Here is a 24,076-nt window from a genome sequence, read left to right on the forward strand (position 1 = left end):
ACTAGAAGTCGGATCCAATGGGCTTCCACAAGGCTTAGCACTAGATCCCTTGCTGTTTCTGGTGAAAATCAATGAACTGGATTAAGAAGTTTACAGGTGATAAAAAAATTGACCATATGGTTGTGGATGTGGTTGATAATGAAGAAGAAAGCTATAGGTGCAGGAAGATACCAATGGACAAATGAGGTGGGCAGAACAGTGGAGAACATTTTACCTTACCTGCCATTTTGGATGGGAAATGCTGCTGACAAAAAAAGAAGCACCCTAGATGAAGTGCAAGTCACAATTTTAATCACTGTTCTGCCAGGTTTCTGCACAATATAGTTGTGAGAATGATCCAATTGTTGTCCTGAGGATTTGGCACTTCTTCAAAATTCATTTATGGGATGTGGGTGTCGCGGTTAGACCAACATTTGTTGCACATCCCTAGTTGCTTTTCAGAAGGTGGTGGTGAATTGCCTTCTTGAACCGCTGCAGCCCTTCAGGTGTAGGTACACCCACTGGGCTGTTAAGGAGGGAGTACAGGATTTTGTCCCCGCAACAGCGAAGGAACGGCAATATATTTCCAAGTCAAGGTGGTGAGTGGCTTGGAGGGGAACCTCCAGGTGGTAGGGTTCCCAGGTATCTGCTGCTCTTGTCCTTCAAGATGGCAGTGGTCGTGGGTTTGGAAGGTGTTGTCTGAGGAACGTTGGCGAGTTCCTGCAGTGCATCTTGTGGATGGCACACACGGCTGCCACTGTTCGTTGGTGGTGGTGGAGCGATTGAATGTTTGTGAAAGGAGGAGCAATCAAGCGGGCTGCTTTGTCCTGGATGGTGTCAAGCTTCTTGAGTGTTTTTGGAGCTGCACTCATCCAGGCAAGTGGAGAGTATTCCATTGAACTCCTGACTTGTGCCTTATAGATGGTGGACATGCTTTTGGGGATCAGGAGGGGACTAACTCGCCGTAGGATTCCTAGCCTTTGACCTGCCCTGGTAGCCACAGTATTAATGTGGCTAGTCCAGTTCAGTTTCTGATCAATGGTAACCCTCAGGATGTTGATTGGGAGAAAAAACAAATGGAGTCATCCCAAGACTTCACATGGATCGGGTCAAAGCTACTCTCATGAAAAATTACTTGCCCATTCATTCAACAGCAAACCAATGGAGAAATTTCAATCCCTCACAAATTAGTGGTAAATAAATCATGAGAAACTGCTGGTTGAGAAATATTTTCCTGACAATCTCTTCAAGCCAGAGAAGAAAACTAACGAAACATAAAATAACTGATGTATAATTTAATGTTTTTTTAAAACAAAGCATCACGCAGTGATTGCTGGGATGCATTTTCTCTTTACCTCCTTTTCTTTCAATTAACCTTCTGGAAATGCATTCATTTTTAGGCGACGTGGGAAAATAGCACTGGAATCTTCACAGTCAGGAAATCTTCTCAGTGGCAGAAACTACAGCTCCTGGGGAAAAGAAAACCAAAAATTCATGAAGGCAGTGAAAGGGACTCCTGCTTCTTGAACCCAACCAAATTAGCTCTCACAATCACCATAGCTGAACTTTTAAATGTGTATTTATTACTCCTCCAGCTGTTTCCTATCAAAACACATTATGCAAGCATATTCATTTTGATATTAGATAGCAGCTAATTAATTAACAGTCTGTATTTCTGGGGACTTATTTTCAGACAAGAATCTGTCAGAAACACCGACATCATCTAAAAGACCACTCCAAAGGCTGCTGGGAAAATTGCCAGTGGAGAAAACAACTCTTGACATAACAGTTCAAAAGCCTCTTCCAACACTTGTCCTATTGGACTGATCAATATCACTGAGTAATTGGGTATGTCTACATGTCTAGTTCACAAAAAAAGCAGAACAAATCTAATCTGGCCAGTTTTGAGCCTGCTCACGATCAACAGTGGAAAGGGTCTTTGATGGTATTACCGATCAGCACCTTACTAGCAATAACCTGGTCACTGATGCTCAGTTTGAATTCTTCCAGGGCCATTCAGCCCTTGACCTTATTGCAGCCTTGGTCCTTAGTACGGCATCAAGAAGCCCTACTAAAACTGAAATCAATGGGAATAAGGGGGAAATCTCTCTACTGGTTGGAGTCACATCGAGTACATGGGAAGATCGTTGGTTGTTGAAATCCAATTATTTCAACCCGAGGACTTTGCTGCAGTAGTTCCTCAGGGAAGTGTCCTAGGCCCAACCATTTTAAGCTGCTTCATCAAAGACATTCTCTCCAGCACAAGGTCAGATGTGGGGACTTTCACTAATGATTGTACAGTGTTCAATTGCATTTGAAATTCCTCAGATACAGTCTGTGTCTGTATGTTTCAACATTCAGTCTTGGGCTGAGAAGTGGAAAGTAATGTTCCTGCTACATAACTAAGTGCCAGACAATGACGGTTTCCAACAAGAGAGCAACTAACCTCCTCTTGACATTCAACGGCATTACCAGCATCAATCCCCCACCATTGACCAGAAATGTAACTAGACCAGACACATAAATAACATGACTGTAACCGCAAGTCAGAGGCTGGATATTCTGTGTCACCTTCTGGTTCTCCAAACGTTTCTATTAAAGATGAGGCACAAATCAAGAGTGTGGATGAAATGCCCTCCACTTATCTGGATGAGTACAGCTCTAACAGCACTTGGAAGCTCAATATCAACCAGGACAAAGCAGACCTCTTAATTGGTATCCCATCCACCATCTTCACCATTCACTCCCTTGCCAATATCGAAGATACACTGCAGCAACTTTCCAAAAACGTATTTGATCACACCTACCGAACCAACCTATCACCTAGGACAAGGGAAGCAGATGCAAGGGAGCACCACCTCCCAGGTTTCACACTATACTGACTTGAAAACATATTGCCATTCCTTCTTCGTTGCGAGGTGAAGGTCCTCTATCTCCCTCGCTGACAGCACTCTGGGTACACCTATATCACAGAGACAGCAATGCTTCAAGAAGACAGCTCACCATCACAATCTTCTCAAGGGCAACTAGGGTAGAACAATAAATACCAACCTCACCAGTGATGCCCACGTTCCATAAATGAATTTTGAAAACACAAAAAAATAATCATAATTTTCTCAAATTTTGAATTCACTGAAAAGTTAGTTTCCAAACTATTTTTTTTTAAATTTAGAGAATCCAATTATTTTATTTCTTTCCAATTAAGGGCAATTTAGTGTGGCCAATTCACCTAACCTGCATATCTTTGGATTGTGGGGGTGAAACCCACACAGACACGGAGAGAATGTGCAAACTGCACACAGGCAGTGACTCAGGGTTCAAACCCAGGTCCTCAGCGCCATAGGCAGCAATGCTAACCACTGTGCCACGTGCCGCCCCTTCCAAAACTATTTTGATGCTGCTCTGAACAATTTAATAGTGTTTACACGCAAGCCAAACCTTCGTTTACTTGAATTAATTTAGTACATCATGTATAAGCCGAGAAGTGGGCATAAATTTAGGGTTAATCCAGGAAATGAAATGGGGAGGTTAGAAGAATTATTTTTAATACAAAGGTTCATTAGAATATGCAACGGATGATCACAAGTGGCTATTGTGGGCAAGTCAATCATAATATGTAAGAGGGAATTACATTTTTGTTAAACACTCAGACAAAGAGTAGGGAAATGGGATTACAATTGATAGCTCCAATGCTGCACTAGACCAAAAGATGCTAACATTTCTACATCTCCATTAGACTCTGATGAGTGAGGCTGCTTGTTATAATTCCTCGTATTGTGAGATCACCTTCCCATTTGTGCATTTTTAACTCAGTGCTTCCCGTTTCAATAGGCAAAAAGAACTAAATTTATTACTGAAGCAAAAAAGAGCAAATCCATATCAACTCTACAAGATAGTGAAAAAAGAAGTTGCATATGAGATTAAATAAATAAGTTATACGAACGTAGGGAGTGCATTTCCAATGGGGCTCACACATTTGGTTGCCAGATGTTCAGCAGAAGAGCTGATGAAAAATGATCGAAACTTCAGCACGGTTGCAATTGATACAAATCTCAAGGTGCGTTTTCAATTCTTTCTTAACTCCACAAACCCACTGAGAAATTATTTTCAATAATGACCCATGACCAACCCCTCCCGAGACATTGATTCCAACATTGGAATAGTTACCCCTCACTGATCAACACACGCTGAACACATTTTTTCTGCATTGTTATCCCTTAGCCTATTCAGCAATCTTCACACGAGTGAATCCCCTCTCCCTTACCTCTCAGAACGAGTGACACCATACAGTTCTGTCCCAGCTGAACAAAATTAGCAGCATTTGAACTCCCGCTCCCCACCCTCCATACCCTGTGCAGCAGAGCACATTTCCCCCAAAACTGTGCCACATCACCTTCAATGGTCCAATTATCCACTTCTCTTTCCTCCAAAACATACCTCCTCTCTCATTTGTTCTATGCCTCCTCTCCTCAATTTCTCTGCCTCTCCTTCCCCCCATCCTCTATATCCAGCCCTGCCTCTCTTTGCCTCCTCCAATCTTCCATTTTCTTTACTTGGATCTAAAATATCGACACCCCATGGAGAACAACTATTGCAGAGGATCATAAACTTTATGGTTAAAACTCGTCATGTCCCAACTTTCTTTAAAAAAATTGTGGGCGAGATTCTCCGTTTGGGAGGCTATGGGCGCGATCTAATGTCCAAAGTCAGTCAACCATGGTTAACAATTTAATTAAGATTATATAAGATTAATTGAAAAGGCCTATAAAGTTGACAGAAATCGTACTAAACCTGAGAATGTATGAACATAATGAATAAAGGGGAGTCATGGACATAGTCCACTTGGATTTTCAGGAGGCTTTGATGAAGTCCCCCACAGGAGGCTGTTTAGTATATGGGACAGCAGGTAATATACTGTCATAAATTAAGGATTGGTTAACAGACAGAAAACAGAGGGCAAGATTCTCCGGCCTCATTGTACTCTCACTCGAGCGAAACTAGGCCGATGGATAGCGGGAGAGGCAGAAAGCAGGAACCACAGGGGACGCCAAACTGTCTGCGATGCAACCGGCCTGCACCCGTAGGCGAAATCCTTAGTGTGGCAAGAAACCAATCACCGCTTCAGCCCTATTGCCATATAAATAATGGGAACACTCCCATATCCAACGGCCTCCCCAGCAAGTGGTCATGCTGGAGCTGATTAGTCCTCCTTTTGAAAAAATTGAACCTGACGGTGGCCGAGAAGCCACCTTCACTCACAGGCAATGAGCCCGGGGCACTGGGCATGCTGCCCCTGTTTGGGGGAGGGCAACCGGGGGGGGGGGGGGGGGGGGGGGGGGGGGGGGGGGGCACAGTTGGGGGTGGGCTGCCATGGGGTATCGGAAATGGGGGGGAGAGGGGAGACCCTGTGCAGTGTGGGGGGGGGGGGGGGGGGGGGGAGACGTACGCGGCTCTGCCATGTCAACTCCTGGACCGTGTGTTCCTCTACCGGTAGCAACTCAGCCCCTGCCTGTCTGCCCCACCAACCACCCACAACTCCCACTGACCACGGAGGCCTCTGGTCATGCGGCTGAAGGCTATTGCTTTTTAAAAGTAATTTAGAGTACCCAATTATTATTTTTTCCAATTAAGGGGCAATTCAGCATGGCCAATCCAACTAACCAGAACATCTTTGGGTTGTGGGGATGAAACACATGCAGACACTGGGGAATGTGCAAACTCCATATGGACAGTGACCCGGGGCCAGGATCGAACCCATCCTCAGCGCCATAGGCAGCAGTGCTAACCACTGTGCCACCATGCCGTCCAGCTGCAGGCTCGTGCTAATAGAGAATTGGCAGTCATGGTTAACTGAGCACTTTGCACATCCCAAGTGGATCTCGGTGGGTGGTTGGGCCATGTGGCATGTGAGGCTCATTGCCTGACATCACAATCACACCTTGATGCATGGACATGGTGCCGAACATTGTTGGAGGCAGCACCACAGACGCAGCGGCCAACCTCCCATCACCCAGGGGATAAGCCCCAGCCCCAGGCACATTTCCATGTCCACGCCTGCATGGGCAGTGTGTGTCAGATGGGTCCATGTCTGGGGGTATGGGGCATGGATTTGGTGATTGGCCTCGCACGGCGGAGCATAGAGCCAGAGGCATCATTCTGGTTGTGTTGAGGGTATTTTAATGTCCAAGTGTACACCATTGCCCCACTATCGCAATGGTGCTGCCCCACTATCCCCACCCTCCCTTCCTCAGCCCCCCAAAACACCCCACCCCTACCCCCCCAACTGACAGTCCACTCCTTACACCCCCACCCCCCCCCCCCAACTGATCCTCAATGTGCTTGTTCTTCTGTGCTCTACCACTATGTCCAGATGTATCCCCAGGATGTACATCAGAGGTATAGACAGCCAGCAGCTTACCATGTCCCGTGATCTTCAATGCCCGGTGATGGGTCCTCTAGGGCTCTGGGGTCTGCCGTCACAGCTGATGGGCAAGCAGGTGACTCACCTTTTCCTCGCAGTCAGTACTCATGCTGCACTACAACCCCCCCCCCATCCCCGGTAGCCGGCGTAGCTGACCCACTGTCTTCCCCATTGTCAACAGATCAAAGTGCCCCTGCAACTTCTTCCATTCCGCCAGCGACTCCCTAGTCGGGACCACAGAGTACCTCCGATCCACATCTACAATACCTTCCAGAAACTTCTGCCTCTCCATCCTCTTAAACCTATCTCTATGGGCTTTAAACAAAATAATTACTCCCCCACCCCCCCCCCCCCCCCCCAAACTACCACCTTCAATGCCTCACAGAACGTGGCTGCAGAGATCTCTCCATTTTGATTGAGATCAACGGAGTTCTCAAACGCAAGTGCCACCTTATCACAGAACTCCTTATCCAAAAGCGTTGAATCTAGCCTCCAACCCTGGCCTCTGCGCCCACCCCAACCTGAGCCTGACTTCCAATTAGTGTGGGGCGTGGTCCAAGATCACTATTCCCACATATTCTGCCCTACAACCCCTTGTCAAAACCGCCTTACCCACAACAAAAAATTCAATGACATGCAAGAAGGAATATTCCCTCCCCTGGATGCCGAAATCTCCCTGTGTCCACCACCTCCATCTGGTCCATGAACATCCCAACTCTGTTGTCATCCCTGACCTAGCCATTGATCTAGGCTCCAGTACACAATTAAAGTTCTCACCAATGATAAATTGGTGAGACTCCCAAAACCAGACCCACTCAAGGTGGCCACCCACTTTGTCCTTACTCAAACTCAACCCTCCCCCCTCAGGCTAACTACCGCGGCACCCACCCCTGCCAGCATGGAGGCCCAGACAAAGGACCCCACCTGTGCCTTCCAACCTACCCCCCCCCATTCCACTTGCACTGCCACATCCCCTCTTCAACCCAACCACGTCCCCTCCCTCAATCTCCTGTACCCATAAGGGTAGAAAGCACATCAAAGAAGCCCCCAGACACAAAATTATCAATTACCCACAAGAACCAGTGCAAAAGCAAACATAGTGAATTATAAATTGTACAAAGGGTACCAAAGGTACAAAAAAGGTACAATACTGTACAAAAGGTACGCAAAGTATAAATTTATCAAAAAATACTGATGGTACAAAAGTCCATTACGCAGCCCTCCATCAACCCATGCTACTTAACAAAGTCATTTGCCTCCTCCGGTGTCAAGAAATATTATTCCCGTCCCTCAAAAGTTACCCAAAGTTTGGCTGGGTACAGTACCCCAAATCGAACTTGTGCCAGAAAAGCGCTGTCTTAGCCCTATAAAACCCTACCCATCTCTTAGCCAGGTCGGTACCAATGCCCTGGTCGATCCAAATCCGATTTCCTTCCCAGTTGTAGTCCCGACTCTCTTTGGCCCACCTCAAAATATTTTCTTTGTCCTGGAACTTGCGCATATGCACAATCACCGCCCACGGTGACTCCCCAGCCCTCAACTTCTGTCTCAAGGACCTGCAGGCATGGACCACCTCCAGGGTCTTGTCGAAAACCCACTCCTCCACCAACTTCGCAAACATCTTAGCCTGTGGTACTCATTCCCTCTGGTAGGCCCACAAGAAGAAGATTTTGCCGCCGAGACCGATTCTTTTGGTCATCCATCCACACACACACAACACATTACATACATCATCCAGGATCGCCATCTCCGCCTCTAATGACACAACCCGGTCACCCTGGTTGGGCACCACCTTTTCCACCTCCTGATTCATTGTCCTTGCACCTCCAAGAGCTTCTCCACCCATCCAAGGTCTCGCGAAGAGGTGCATCTGCCCCCTCAATAGCGCTTGACCAGTTTCCCTGCATCTCCTTTCATTGTTGCTGAAATTTCCCCCAAACAAAACTCATCAGTTGCTCCATCGGCAGTTTAAACATCGATGATGACCCTTCCCCCCGCCAGCTTCCCAACTTGTGCTGCAGCTCAAGTCTCTTCCAACCCCTGGGCCAGAGCTCTCACCATCTTTAACCAGGTTTGATACCCCCTAGACATTCCAATCTGTGGAAGAAACAATCACCTTCCATTCGCCTCACATTATATCCATGAGTGGATCTCCTCAGTGCACAAAATGGTGCTATGTATAATAATCTTTATTGTCACAAGTAGCCTTACATTAACACTGCAATTAAGTTACTGTAAAAAGCCACATTGTCGCCACATTCCGGCGCCTGTTCAGGTACACAGAGAGAGAATTCAGAATGTCCAAATTGCGTAACAGCATGGGCTGGATTCTCCCCCCCGCCGTGCCACATTTCAGGTTCACCCCGCCGGCGGGATGTTCCGTTACACCAGCCGGTCAATGGAGTTTCCCATTGTGGGCATCCCCACACCATCCCCTTAAAGTAAGGGAACACTTAGGAAGCAGCGATCATAATATGGTTGAGTTCAGTCTGCAGTTTGAAAGAGAGAAGGCAAAATCGGATGTAATGGTGTTACAGTTAAATAAAGGTAATTACGAGGGCATGGGAGAGGAACTGGCGAAAATCGACTGGAAGCAGACCCTAGTGGGGAAGACAGTAGAGCAAAAATGGCAGGAGTTTGTATGCATAATTGAGGACACTGTACAGAGGTTCATCCCCAAGAAAAGAAAGATTATCCGGGGAGGGATTAGACAGCCATGGCTGACAAAGAAGGTCAGGAAATGTATCAAAGAAAAAGAGAGATCCTATAAAGTGGCCAAAAGCACTGGGAAATCAGAAGATTGGGAAGGCTACAAAAACAAACAGAGGTTAACAAAGAGACAAATAAGGAAGGAGAGGATCAAATATGAATGCAGGCTAGCCAGTAATATAAGAAATGATAGTAAAAGTTTCTTTCAATACATAAGAAACAAACGACAGGCCAAAGTAGACATTGGGCCAATTCAAACTGATTCCGGAAGGCTAGTGATGGGAGACGAGGAAATGGCTGGAGAACTTAATAAGTACTTTGCGTCAGTCTTCACAGTGAAAGACATGAGTAATATCCCAAAAATTATAGAGGGTCAGGGGGCTGAGTTGAGTATGGTTGCCATTACAAAAGAGATGGTGCTAAAAATGCTAAAAGGTCTTAAAATTGACAAATCTCCTGGCCCCGATGGGCTACCCCCTAGAGTTCTGAGAGAGGTGGCTGAAGAAATAGCGGAAGCGTTGGTTGAGATCTTTCAAAAATCACTGGAGTCAGGGAAAGTCCCGGACGATTGGAAGATCGCTGTTGTAACCCCCTTGTTCAAGAAAGGATCAAGACAAAAGATGGAAAATTATAGGCCAATTAGCCTAACCTCGGTTGTTGGTAAAATTCTAGAATCGATCGTTAAGGATGAGATTTCTAAATTCTTGGAAGAGCAGGGTCGGATTAGAACAAGTCAACATGGATTTAGTAAGGGGAGGTCGTGCCTGACGAACCTGTTAGAATTCTTTGAGGAGGTGACAAGTAGGTTAGACCAGGGAAACCCAGTGGAGGTGGTCTATCTGGATTTCCAAAAGGCCTTTGATAAGGTGCCACACAGGAGGCTGCTGAGTAAGGTGAGGGCCCATGGTGTTCGAGGTGAGCTACTGGCATGGGTTGAGGATTGGCTGTCTGACAGAAGGCAGAGAGTTGGGATAAAAGGTTCTTTTTCGGAATGGCAGCCGGTGACCAGCGGTGTCCCACAGGGTTCAGTGTTGGGGCCGCAACTGTTCACCATATATATTAATGATCTGGATGAAGGGACTGGGGGCATTCTAGCAAAGTTTGCCGATGATACGAAGTTAGGTGGTCAGGCAGGTAGTGCTGAGGAAGTGGGGAGGCTGCAGAAGGATCTAGACAGTTTGGGAGAGTGGTGCAGGAAATGGCTGATGCAATTCGACGTGAGAAAATGTGAGGTCTTGCACTTTGGAAAAAAGAATCCAAGCATAGACTACTTTCTAAATGGTGAGAAAATTCATAATGCCAAAGTACAAAGGGATCTGGGAGTGCTAGTCGAGGATTCCCTAAAGGTAAACATGCAGGTTGAATCTGTGATTAAGAAAGCGAATGCAATGTTGTCATTTATCTCAAGAGGGTTGGAATATAAAAGCAGCGATGTGCTACTGAGCCTTTATAAGGCGGGTCTAACATATGATGAACGGCGGGTCTAACATATGATGAACGGCTGAGGATCCTGGGATTGTATTCATTGGAGTTTAGAAGGTTAGAAGGTTAAAGGGAGATCTAATAGAAACTTACAAGATAATACATGGCTTAGAAAGGGTGGACGCAAAGAAACTGTTTCCGTTAGGCGAGGAGACGAGGACCCGTGGGCACAGCCTTAGAATTAGAGGGGGTAAATTCAGAACAGAAATGCGGAGACATTTCTTCAGCCAGAGAGTGGTGGGCCTGTGGAATTCATTGCCGCGGAGTGCAGTGGAGGCCGGGACGCTAAATGGCTTCAAGGCAGAGATAGATAAATTCTTGATGTCGCGAGGAATTAAGGGCTACGGGGAGAATGCTGGTAGGTGGAGTTGAAATGCCCATCAGCCATGATTGAATGGCGGAGTGGACTCGATGGGCCGAATGGCCTTACTTCCACTCCTATGTCTTATGGTCTTAAGTTAGACAAAAGAGAACCAGTGGACGTGATTTATTTAGATTTCCAGAAGGCCTTTGACAAGGTGCCGCATAGGAGACTGTTAAATAAGATAAAAGCCCATGGTGTTACGGGTAAGATCCTGGCATGGATAGAGGATTGGCTGACTGGCAGAAGGCAGAGAGTGGTGACAAAGGGGTCTTTTTCAGGATGGCAGCCGGTGACTAATGGTGTGCCTCAGGTGCCTGTGCTCGGGCCACAACTTTTCACAATATACATCAATGATCTGGAAGAAGGAACTGAAGGCACTGTTGCTAAGTTTGCAGATGATCCAAAGATCTGCAGAGTGACAGATTGTACTGAGGAAGCAAGGGAGCTGCAGAAGGATTTGGAAAGGCTAGGAGAGATGGCAATGAAGTAGCAGATGAAATCAATGTGGAAAAGTGTGAGGTTATGCACTTTGGAAGGAGGAATTTATGCATAGGCTATTTTCTAAATGGGGAAATGCTTAGGAAATCAGAAGCACAAAGGAATTTGGGAGTCCTTGTTCACGATTCTCTTAAGGTTAACGTGCAGGTTCAGTCAGCAGTTAGGAAGGCAAATACAATGTTCGCATTCACGTCAAGAAGGCTAGAATACAAGACCAGGGATGCACTGCTGAGTCTGTATAAGACTCTGGTCTTACCCCATTTGGAGTACTGTGAGCAATTTTGGGCACCGTATCTGAGGAAAGATGTGCTGGCCTTGAGAAAGGGTCCAGAGGAGGTTCACAAGAATGATCCCGGGAATGAACAGCTTGTCGTATGAGGAACAGTTGAGGTCTCTGGGTCTGTACTCATTGGAGTTTAGAAGGATTGGGGGGGGGGGGGGTCTTATTGAAACTTACAGGATACCACGAGGCCTGGATAGAGTGGACATGGAGAGGATGTTTCCGCTTGTAGGAAAAACTAGAATCAGAGGACACAATCTCAGACTAAAGGGACGATCCTTTAAAATAGAGATGAGGAGGAATTTCTTCAGCCAGAGGGTGGTGAATCTGTGGAACTCTACCGCAGAAGGTTGTGAAGGCCAAATCACTGAGTGTCTTTAAGATAGAGATAGATAAGTTCTTGATTGACAAGGGGATCGGGGTTATGGGGAGAAGGCAGGAGAATGGGGATGAGAAAAATATCAGCCATGATTGAATGGCGCAGCATACTCGATGGGTCGAGTGGTCTAATTATGCTTCTATGCCTTATGGTCTTATGGTGTAATCAAGTGCATAAAAAAATGGCAGCTTCGCACCACCAACCTGGTACCCTGACAGTGCCCATGCAAGATGGCAATGTCACTTGGGTGTCTTGGCAGTGCCAGGTTGGCACCCAGGTGGCACTGTCACGGTAACAGGCTGGCATTGCCAAGGTGCCAGGTTGACACTATCAGACGGCCCAGGTGACACCAACAGTGCCAGGAAATCACCTTGCCCAAAGGGCACGCAGCTGGGGGCCTCGGACCGCCTGTGAGACCCCCACAAGTGGCTCCATCTGGTCCCCGTTTGTGGGGATGAGTGCTGAACACCCCTCTCCTGAGGTCTCCGAGGGAAAAGAGATGAATCCTAATGGGCGGGATTTACATCACACCGTCTCGTGAGATTGCATTGGATCTCACGAGGCATTGTGAGCCGCGTAGATCCCTGAAAGAGTCTCCCGGCTTTTATTGGCCACGCTGTGCCACGGCACGCTGCTTTTCCGGTGCAGCGTAACCATTCGATCGCGCCCAATGAAGTCTCACCCAATATGTGTGCCGCATTTTAGTTTCCAAGGCTTGCAATTCAACTCCTGTGGTGTTGAACATTTGCTATTCTTTCTGTACATATGCTATTAGATTTAAAACATATACGTTTGATGAGCTCAGAACTAGCAAACCATTAAAATAAATGTAGTTTGCTTGGTTTTCAAACTTTTCTGATTGAGCAGACTCTCTAGTAGATACACAAATAGCCAATTTATATATGGGAATTATGCACATAGTTGATGTATCTTTTCAGGAGAGGGCGCTAGCAATTAGGCCGTTCAATGCGCAACACAAATGGGGTGAGCATGCATGATTCATGTTTCATTCATAAGTAAAATTGCAATCGGGGCCCTACTTCCCTATTGAAAGAGCTTCCCACCTGGAGTGCCAAGTGTTCATTTAAACACCTGTGTGAAATTTGAATCAGGTGGGAACATGGGTATCCAAGTTATCCCCCGGAGTTTCCTCTGCTGGCAGCCCATTCTTTGCCGGTATTTTCTGGCCCTGTCATGGCGGGACCTGCCATGATTCAGCGGCCCAGCCAAAATCCTCCCCACAACCAATTTGCTTTCTTTAGACCAGGGGAAAAAAAAAACTGAATTTGTTCACCTTTATTAGAAGGCTAGTGACCAGAAAGCAGGCAGCCTCTGCTTTCAGTAATAACAGCTGCGCTACCAGAAGAGATATCATTCCTTGATGCTCCCTGAAGCAGTGCCACCTCAGTTAATTTGTCATTCTGCTGTTAAAGTCTGGGCTGTCATCGACAGCAGCATGACAAAGTAAATGGGAGATTTGTGAGTGGTGGAAAGCAATAGCGAGATTTTTGTTTGTAACATCGCTACGGGTGTCTAAATTTTTAGAAGCAAATAAAATATTTTCTTCAATAAAAGCAAAATACTGTGTATGCTGGAACTCTGAAATAAAAACAAAAATTCAGGTCTGGCTGCATTCGTGGAGAGAGCAAAACAGTTAACGTTTTGAGTCCAATGTGACCCTTCTTATGAACTGAAAATGTATTCTCTATTTGTCCATTAACAATACGGTGGTGCACCAATACACAAAACAGTGTGATGCAGATTTATAACCACAATCTCTGCTGAGTTCCCTTGAAGACAGGAAAAAAAGCAAAATGGCAGAGGGAGTATCGTTGTTCTCTTTTTTTCAAATCTCCGAATATCTGGTTCAGACAATATTGATGGGAGCCTGGAAATGGTAACTCATTTCATCAGTCACCGCTGTGTGCAAGGTCATGGAGTGAGAGCCAATTTATTAAAAACTCAAGAGGCTATGGACTAGATATTTCAGAGATATAATCAGAGATATTTCAGAGATTTAGGGCAGCACGGTAGCATAGTGGTTAGCATAAATGCGTCACAGCTCCAGGGTCCCAGGTTCGATTCCCGGCTGGGTCACTGTCTGTGCGGAGTCTGCACGTCCTCCCCGTGTGTGCGTGGGTTTTCTCCGGGTGCTCCGGTTTCCTCCCACAGTCCAAAGATGTGCGGGTTAGGTGGATTGGCCATGCTAAAGTGCCCGTAGTGTCCTAAAAAGTAAGGTTGGGGGGGGGGGGGGGGGGGGGGGGGGGGTTGTTGGGTTACGGATATAGGGTGGATACGTGGGTTTGAGTAGGGTGATCATTGCTAGGCACAACATCGAGGGCCGAAGGGCCTGTTCTGTGCTGTACTGTTCTATAATAATAAATCACCTGCAGAAGAGTCAAAAACAGAGCTATATTCATCGCGCAAAGCCTCATTAATTATCTTTTTTTGGAAAATATTTTATTGAGGCATTTATAATTTTAACATATAACATTCTAAATAACAGAACTGTCTGACACACGCAAAAGCCCCACAGGAACATACCCAACTCCTCCCCGCCCTGACTCTGAGCTACCCATATATTAGATTCCCTGCCCTTATTCTTCACTTCCATGCCTCGCCTTTCCCCCCCTCCCCCCCCCCCCCCATGCGCCCCTGCCCCACCCTCCTTCTGACGGTCACTTTTCTTTAAAGAAGTCGATGAACGGCTGCCACCTCCGAGCGAACCCCTGTAATGAACCTCTTAAGGCGAACTTAATCTTCTCTAGCCTAAGAAACCCTGTCATGTCACTGACCCATATCCCCCGACTTTGGAGGATCCGAGTCCCTCCATCCCAGCAAAATCCATCTCCGGGCCACCAGGTAGGCAAAGGCCAAAACGCGGCCTCTCTACCCCCCTGGGATCCCGGATCTTCCGACACTCCAAATATTACCACCTCTGGACTCGGAGTCACTTCACCCCCTCTTCCAGGACTCTGACATGACATCTGAGAATCTCTGCCAAAATACCGGCAGCTTTGGACAAGCCCAAAACATATGTACATGATTCGCCGGTCTTCCCCCGCAACGCCCACATAAGAACATAAGAACTAGGAGCAGGAGTAGGCCATCTGAGCCTGCTCCTCCATTCAATGAGATCATGGCTGATATTTTGTGGACTCAGCTCCACTTTCCGGCCCGAGCACCATAACCCTTAATCCCTTTATTCTTCAAAAAACTATCTATCTTTACCTTAAAAACATTTAATGAAGGAGCCTCAACTGCTTCACTGGGCAAGGAATTCCATAGATTCACAACCCTTTGAGTGAAGAAGTTCCTCCTAAACTCAGTCCTAAATCTACTTCCCCTTATTTTGAGGCTATGCCCCCTAGTTCTGCTTTCACCTGCCAGTGGAAACAACCTGCCCGCATCTATCCTACCTGTTCCCTTCATGATTTTATATGTTTCTATAAGATCCCCCCTCATCCTTCTAAATTCCAACGAGTACAGTCCCAGTCTACTCAACCTCTCCTCGTAATCCAACCCCTTCAGCTCTGGGATTAACCTAGTGAATCTCCTCTGCACACCCTCTAGTGCCAGTATGTCCTTTCTCAAGTAAGGAGACCAAAACTGAACACAATGCCCCAGGTGTGGCCTCACTAACACCTTATATAATTGCAGGATAACCTCCCTAGTCTTAAACTCCATCCCTCTAGCAATGAAGGACAAAATTCCATTTGCCTTCTTAATCACCTGTTGCACCTGTAAACCAACTTTCTGTGACTCATGCACTAGCATACCCAGGTCTCTCTGCACAGCAGCATGCTTTAAAATTTTATCAGTTAAATAATAATCCCGTTTGCTGTTATTTCTACCAAAATGGATAACCTCACATTTGTCAACATTGTATTCCATCTGCCAGACCCTAGCCCATTCACTTAACCTATCCAAATCCCTCTGCAGACTTCCAGTATCCTCTGCACTTTTCGCTTTACCACTCATCTTAGTGTCATCTGCAAACTTGGACACATGGCCCTTGGTCCCCAACTCCAAATCATCAATGTAAATTGTGAACAATTGTGGGCCCAACACGGATCCCTGAGGGATACCACTAGCTACTGATTGCCAACCAGAGAAACACCCATTAATCCCCACTCTATGCTTTCTATTAATTAACCAATCCTCTATCCATGCTACTACTTTACCCTTAATGCCATGCATCTTTATCTTATGCAGCAACCTTTTGTGTGGCACCTTGTCAAAGGCTTTCTGGAAATCCAGATATACCACATCCATTGGCTCCCCGTTATCTACTGCACTGGTAATGTCCTCAAAAAATTCCACTAAATTAGTTAGGCACGACCTGCCCTTTATGAACCCATGCTGCGTCTGCCCAATTTCTATCCAGATGCCTCGCTATTTCTTCCTTGATGATAGATTCCAGCATCTTCCCTACTACTGAAGTTAAGTTCACTGGCCTATAATTACCCGCTCACTGCCTACCTCCTTTTTTAAACAGTGGTGTCACGTTTGCTAATTTCCAATCCACCGGGACCACCCCAGAGTCTAGTGAATTTTCGTAAATTATCACTAGTGCATTTGCAATTTCCCTAGCCATCTCTTTCAGCACTCTGGGATGCATTCCATCAGGGCCAGGAGACTTGTCTACCTTTAGTCCCATTAGCTTGCCCATCACTACCTCCTTAATGATATCAATCCTCTCAAGATCCTCACCTGTCATAGCCTCATTTCTATCAGTCACGGCATGTTATTTGTGTCTTCCACTGTGAAGACCGACCCAAAAAACCTGTTCAGTTCCTCAGCCATTTCCTCATCCCCCATTATTAAAACTCCCTTCTCATCCTCTAAAGGACCAATATTTACCTTAGCCACTCTTTTTTGTTTTACATATTTTTAGAAACTTTTACTGTCTGTTTTTATTTTCTGAGCAAGTTTACTCTCTTACTCTTCTTTATAGCTTTTTTAGTAGCTTTCTGTTGCCCCCTAAAGATTTCCCAGTCCTCTAGTCTCCCACCAATCTTTGCCACGTTGTCCTTCAATTTTATACTCTCCCTTATTTCCTTAGATATCCATGGTCGATTTTCCCTCTTTCTACCGTCCTTCCTTTTTGTTGGTATAAACCTTTGCTGAGCACTGTGAAAAATCGCTTGGAAGGTTCTCCACTGTTCCTCAACTTTTCCACCATAAAGTCTTTGCTCCCAGTCTACCTTAGCCAGCTCTTGTCTCATCCCATTGTAATCTCCTTTGTTTAAACACAAAACACTGGTATTTGATTTTACCTTCTCACCCTCCATCTGTATTTTAAATTCCACCATATTGTGATCTCTCCCGAGAAGATCCCTAACAATGAGATCATGAATCAATCCTGTCTCATTACACAGGACAAGATCTAGGACCGCTTGTTCCCTCGTACTGTTCTAGGAAACTATCGCGGATATATTCTATAAACTTCTCCTCAAGGTTGCCTTGACCGACCTGGTTGAACCAGTCGACATGTAGATTAAAATCTCCCATGATAACTGCTGTACCATTTCTACATGCATCAGTTATTTCTTTGTTTATTGCCTGCCCCACCATAACGTTACTATTTGGTGGCCGATAGACTACTCCTATCAGTGACTTTTTCGCCTTACTATTCCTGATTTCCACCCAAATGGATTCAACCTTATCCTCCATAGTTTCGATGTCATCCCTTACTATTGCCCGGATGTCATCCTTAAATAACAGAGCAACACCACCTCCCTTACCATCCACTCTGTCCTTCCGAATAGTTTGATACCCTCGGATATTTAACTCCCAGTCGTGACCATTCTTTCACCGTGTTTCAGTAATAGCCACTAAATCATAGTCATTCACGATGATTTGCGCCATCAACTCATTAACTTTATTCCGAATACTACGAGCATTCAGGTAAAGTACACTTATGTTGGTTTTTTTACCTCTGTTTTGAATCTTAACATCTCCAGTTTTATTCCTTTTAGTATTACTGGGCCTATTCACTGAGCTCCCTTCAGTCACTGTACCTTGTACTGTCGCCCTTTTTGATTATGGCTTCTCTGCCTTACACTTTCCCCCTTACTTCCTTTTGCTTCTGTCCCTGTTTTACTACCTTCCAACTTCCTGCATCGGTTCCCATCCCCCTGCCACATTAGTTTAAACCCTCCCCAACAGCTCTAGCAAACACCCCCCCCCCCCCCCCCCCCCCCCCCCCCAGGACATCGGTTCCAGTCCTGCCCAGGTGCAGACCGTCCGGTTTGTACTGGTCCCACCACCCCCAGAACCGGTCCCAAAGCCCCAGGAATTTGAATCCCTCCCTCTTCCACCATCACTCGAGCCACGCATTCATCCTATCTATCCTGACATTCCTACTCTGACTAGCTCGTGGCACTGGAAGCAATCCTGAGATTACTACCTTTGAGGTCCTACTTTATAGTTTAACTCCTAACTCCCTGAATTCAGCTTGTCGGACCTCATCCCATTTTTTACCTATATCGTTGGTGCCTATGTGCACCACGACAGCTGGCTGTTCACCCTCCCCCCCCCCCCCCCCCCCCCCAGAATGTCCTGCAGCCACTCCAATACATCCTTGACCCTTGCACCAGGGAGGCAACATACCATCCTGGAGTCTCGATTGCGTCCACAGAACCGCCTGTCTATTCCCCTTATGATTGAGTCCCCTATCACTATAGCCCTGTCATTTTTCTTCCAGCCCTGCTGCGCACCTCCACCTCGCCAAAAACGCTACTCATCCATGCCACAGTCAAATGAGCCCTGTGGACCACCTTGAACTGGATCAGGCTGAGCCTGGCACACGACAAGGGTGCATTGACTCTCCTCAGGGCCTTCTCCCATAGCCCGACTTCCAACTCACCTCCCAACTCTTCCTCCCACCTCCTCTTCACCTCCCCGACTTCCCACTTCAACAGTTCCTTATATATTTACGAGACCCTCCCCTCCCCAACCCCTGTTCTCGACATCACCTTATCCTTAGAGGGAGGCGAGGGAAGCTTGGAACTTGCCTCCGGACAAAATCCCGTACCTGCAGGTACCGAAATCCGTTCCCACCCGGTAACTCAAACTCCTCCACTAGCTCCTCCAAGCTCGGGAAACCCTCCTCAATGAAGAGATCCCCAAATCCCTCAATCTCATTAATTATCTTAAAGGCAGAATTAAAGTATGATACTCCTGGTCCAACAGGACCATATTTTCATGAATCCCTCAGTTATTCACGATAAAATGTATGCTGTCGTGTATGCTGTGGTCGAGAACATATTTTATTTAATGGGCCCAAATACAGTGTTGCTATATTGGAGATGGAGGTGTCCACTGTAATTTATTACACAATGTCAGCGTAACCTGACATTATGCTTGTATGATGGCAGAATTGAGATTTAATTCGCAAAGTAATGTAATTGTCTTCCGACAGCGTGAGCTAGATGAGAGTAAAGTAGCATTTCCAACTGATGTTCCATATGGCATTGATTTCTTTTGAAATACACAATTTACTTTAACTTCTGATCTTGATATTATTTCTCGTTTAAGGGACATTAGAGGTTTACACTAAAATATTCTCAATGAAAAGAGCAGCTAAGAGACTGGCAAACATCTCCACGTCAATATCTTTTTGGAAGGTGAGTTATTTTGTATTTTCCTGTCCCCCATTTTGGTTCCTGGACCATTCCTCATTTACCAATTCTACATTTATTTTATATCAACAACCAGCTAACGGTGTGCTCTCTAGTCACTTTTCCCTTTTCTGCATGGAAATCTCAGGTACCACTGAGAGTTAATTCAGGAATAGATTAAGGAGAGAAATTGAATGCCTGTATAAATGTTGGCCTTGCCGGCATCAGTCATATCTTTTGAATGAATGAAAAAATATTCCACATCTTACCACTGGCATGGAGTATTGGTGTATCAACATATTGTTTCACTTGTTAATATGTAATTTGGGTATGCATCAATTGTTCCTTAACCTTGTTTGAATAATCCAATTAATGCAAACTTATTCTATTAAAAAAAGAGCATTGAGCCATGCTGTAACATTATTGGGAAAGAAAAAATAATGATAAAGAAAGAAAAAACTTGTATTTAGAAACATATTTTACGTCCTTAGGATATCTCAAAGCCCTTCCAAGCAAATAAATTACTTCTGAAGTTCTAAATCATTTCTTGCGATTGCAAACACAACAATCAACTCGCCGACCGCAAAGTCCCACCAACAGCAAACAGCAATGAGATAAATAAATAACCAGCTAATCTGCTTTGGTAGTATGGGTTGAGGGAGATCTGCTGGCAAGAAAGCTGGACAAATTCACCAGGCTCTTCTTTGGGATCTTATTACATTCATCTGAACAGAAAGTGATGCAGCTTTAATGTAACAAACGGGGGAAACTGCTACACCCAATAATTCAGCATTCCGGCAGGCATCTTACCCTAGATTATGTGCTCAAGTCTTAGGCAGAGAAAAAAATAAAACCATTACTAATGAAGTTGTGTCTGGATCTCAGCCAAAATCACCATGTTTGGCTCAGCTCATTTAGCTCAACGTGTGTACTGCCAGTACCTGCAGTCTGACTTGTTTGCCAAAATAACAAAGTATTCTTTGCAGATGCAACAAAATCACTCCCACCTTCTGTCATGAGGGTATAAAATACCTGGATCACTTTAATTGAGGATGTGCTACCTGGGAATTATATTCAAACTTGCTTCTAAAAACAAAAACATCACAATAAAAGTAATTTACCTGAACCAAAACAAATCACAAAACATCTGGCTCCATGATCCCTCAACCAATAACAGGAAAAGGATTAATTTGTCATTAGGTTGCTATTGAATGCCTTGATCTGCAAAGAGTTTCCTTCGACTTACCTTTCACTTCAGTGTGGTTTCAATAAAATCCACCAAAAGAGAAGAATATAATTAAAGTCATTAATTATAAATACAAAAGACTTCCGGTTGCGGCTATGACTAGCTAAGCCGCACATTTGGAAGCTCCTGCAACAAAGGTGTTTTTGGGCCAATTGGAGGGCCCCAACGGCGCTGAAAAAACGAATCCCGGTGGGGGAAGGTCCCCTGAGGAGAACTAGACCGATTTTATGGTCGGTACCCGGAGTGGAGCGGCAAGAAAAACGGCAGCAGCTCCCCAAAAAAAGCGGGGGAAGAAAATCAAAATGGCGGCCGGCGGTGCATCGGAGGAGTGGAAGAAATGGGCGGAGGAGCAGCAGGCCGCTCTCCTCCGTTTTTTCACGGAGATGAAAGTGGAGCTCTTAGAGTCCATGAACGCGACGGCCACCAGGTTGGTGGGAGCCCAGGCGATCCAAGAGGCGTCGATTAAAGATCTGCAGCAGGAGATGACCGCGAGGGAGGAGGAGGCCACAGTCATCGGGGCAAAGGTGGAGGTGCACGAGGCACTCCACATGAAGTGGCAGAGCCGCTTCGAGGAGCTGGACACTCGGATGAGGAGGAAAAATTTGAGGATCCTGGGCCTGGAAGAAGGCCTGGAGGGGTCGGATCTCCCGGGATATGTGGCGGAGACGTTGAGCTCCCTGATGGGGGAAGGGGCCGGTCCGGCGCCCCTGGAATTGGAAGAGGCATACCGGGTCATGGCCAGGAGGCCTAGGGCAAACGAGCCCCCGAGGGCGGTGCTGGTGCGGTTCCAGCGGCTAAGTGATCGAGAGAAAGTCCTGAGGTGGGCAAAAAGGGAGAAAAGCAGCAAGTGGCAGAACTCGACGGTAAGGGTGTACCAGGACTGGAGTGCGGAGGTGGCAAAGCGGCGGGCCCGGTACAACCGGACAAAGGCGGTGCTACACGCGAAAAAGATCAAATTTGGAATGCTGCAACCGGCGCACTTGTGGGTCACCTACAAGGACCAACATCATTATTTTGAGTCCCCAGAGGAGGCCTGGACCTTTGTACAAGGGGAAAAGTTGGACACGAACTAAAACCTGGGAGCACCGGCGGTCGTAGCCGCCGGGGGACTCTTGATTGAGCAAGTGGCCCTTTTCTTTTTCAGGCCAGGTCGGAACTGGGTAACAGTTTCGTGGATTGTTTGGGGTGTTTTTTTCTCGAACGGTTGACTTTTCTGAATATTTTGAAGGTTTCGAGTTGTTGGGTGTTTCTGTATATTTGTACTGTTGAAATCTCTATTGTGGGTCGTTGGCTTCTTATGGGGTGTTTTTTCCCGTTTCCAATTTCCCTTAGTTATTTACCCCTCTTACCCTTTTTCTTTGGGTGCTTGGGGGGGTTTTGTGTTCTTTTTTTCGTTTCGGGTTATGGTTATCTGCGGTTATTTATACTGTTTGATGGAGGGTGATGGTTGGGCACACTGTTAGTTGATAGTTAGTTAATTATTTTGTTATTTAAGTATGTAGTTAAGTATTTATGTATTTAGTTGCCATTGGGTATTTATATCGTTAAGTTGGGGAGACGGGACGGGGGGGAGCGGGTTGATTATGCGGGTCTTTCTCGGGGGTTTTAAGGGGATCTTTCACGGGCGCAGATGGGGTGAACCGGGAGGAGTCGGAATGTGGCAGGAGCAGCCGGGTCAGCGGAGACCAGCTGACTCTCGGGAGTACGATGTGGGGTACATCGCGGCTAGGAGGGGTCCTAGCCAGGGGGGGGGGGGGGGGGGAAGGGGGGGGGGGGGCTGGGGGGGGACACCGGGTTGCTGCTGGAAAGACCAGGGACGAGAAGGGGAGAGCCGGGGGGGTGGGGGGGGGGGGGGCATCGCTATGGGAAGCGGGTCAGAAAAGAAGGGATGACCCGGGGCGAGCAAGGGACAAGACATGGCTAATCGACAGGGAGTAGGGACGGGTCGCTCTGCGACCCGATTGATCACGTGGAACGTAAGGGGGCTGAATGGGCCGGTCAAAAGATCAAGGGTCTTCTCACACCTGAAGGGACTGAAGGCTGATGTAGCAATGCTGCAGGAGACTCATTTGAGGGTAGCAGATCAGGTCCGCCTGAGAAGGGGGTGGGTGGGACAGGTGTTCCACTCAGGCTTGGATATCAAGAACCGGGGGGGTGGCGATTTTGGTGGGAAAGAGAGTGTCGTTTGTGGCGGCAGAGGTGGTGGCAGACAAGGAGGGCAGGTACGTGATGGTGAGGGGTAGGCTGCAGGGAGAGAGTGTGGTACTGGTAAATGTGTATGCCCCGAACTGGGACGACGCGGGTTTTATGAGGCGCCTGCTGGGCCTCATCCCGGGACTGGAGGCAGGGGGCCTGATCATGGGAGGGGACTTTAATACGGTGTTAGACCCTGGGCTGGATAGATCGAGTTCCAGGACGAATAGGAGGCCGGCAGCGGCAGAGGTGTTAAGGGGGTTCATGGAGCAGATGGGAGGGGTAGACCCATGGAGATTTGGTAGGCCTAGGGCGAGGGAGTATTCTTTTTTCTCCCACGTCCACAGAGTGTACTCTAGGATCGATTTTTTCGTATTGAACAGGGGGCTGATACCGAGAGTGCAGGACACGGAGTACTCGGCCATTGCGATATCGGACCATGCACCACATTGGGTGGACGTGGACATGGGGGAGGCGCGGGACCAACGCCCGTTGTGGCGCCTGGATGTAGGGCTGTTGGCGGACGAAGAGGTGTGCAGAAGGGTGAGAACGGGCATTGAGAACTATCTGGGTACGAATGACACAGGTGAGGTGCAGGTGGGGACGGTCTGGGAGGCCTTGAAAGCAGTGATTAGAGGAGAGCTGATCTCCATAAGGGCACACAGAGAGAGGAAGGAGAGGCAGGAAAGGGAGAGGCTGGTGGGGGAGCTCCTAGAAGTAGATAGGAAATATGCGGCGGCACCAGAGGAGGGGCTATTAAGGGAGCGGCGTAGCTTGCAGGCCAGGTTCGACCTACTGACCACTAGGAAGGCGGAAATGCAGTGGAGAAGGGCGCAGGGTGCGGCGTATGAGTACGGGGAAAAGGCGAGCAGGATGCTGGCACACCAGCTTCGTAAGCGA

At 46.9% G+C, this 24,076-nt stretch overlaps 1 protein-coding gene across 3 annotated transcripts in view; it reads right to left on the reverse strand.

The window, feature by feature from the left end:
* greb1l (GREB1 like retinoic acid receptor coactivator) overlaps nucleotides 1-24,076 on the reverse strand; it is a 373,269-nt gene that overhangs the window by 193,583 nt on the left and 155,610 nt on the right. For all 3 annotated transcript variants that reach the window (XM_038809210.1, XM_038809211.1, XM_038809212.1), the window contains one exon: nucleotides 1,335-1,448. The gene's annotated coding sequence lies outside the window, so the exon portion shown is untranslated. The remainder of the gene's footprint in view (nucleotides 1-1,334; nucleotides 1,449-24,076) is intronic.

This window comes from Scyliorhinus canicula, chromosome 10 (assembly GCF_902713615.1).
Source record: "Scyliorhinus canicula chromosome 10, sScyCan1.1, whole genome shotgun sequence".
In the NCBI taxonomy this organism is placed as follows: domain Eukaryota; kingdom Metazoa; phylum Chordata; class Chondrichthyes; order Carcharhiniformes; family Scyliorhinidae; genus Scyliorhinus; species Scyliorhinus canicula.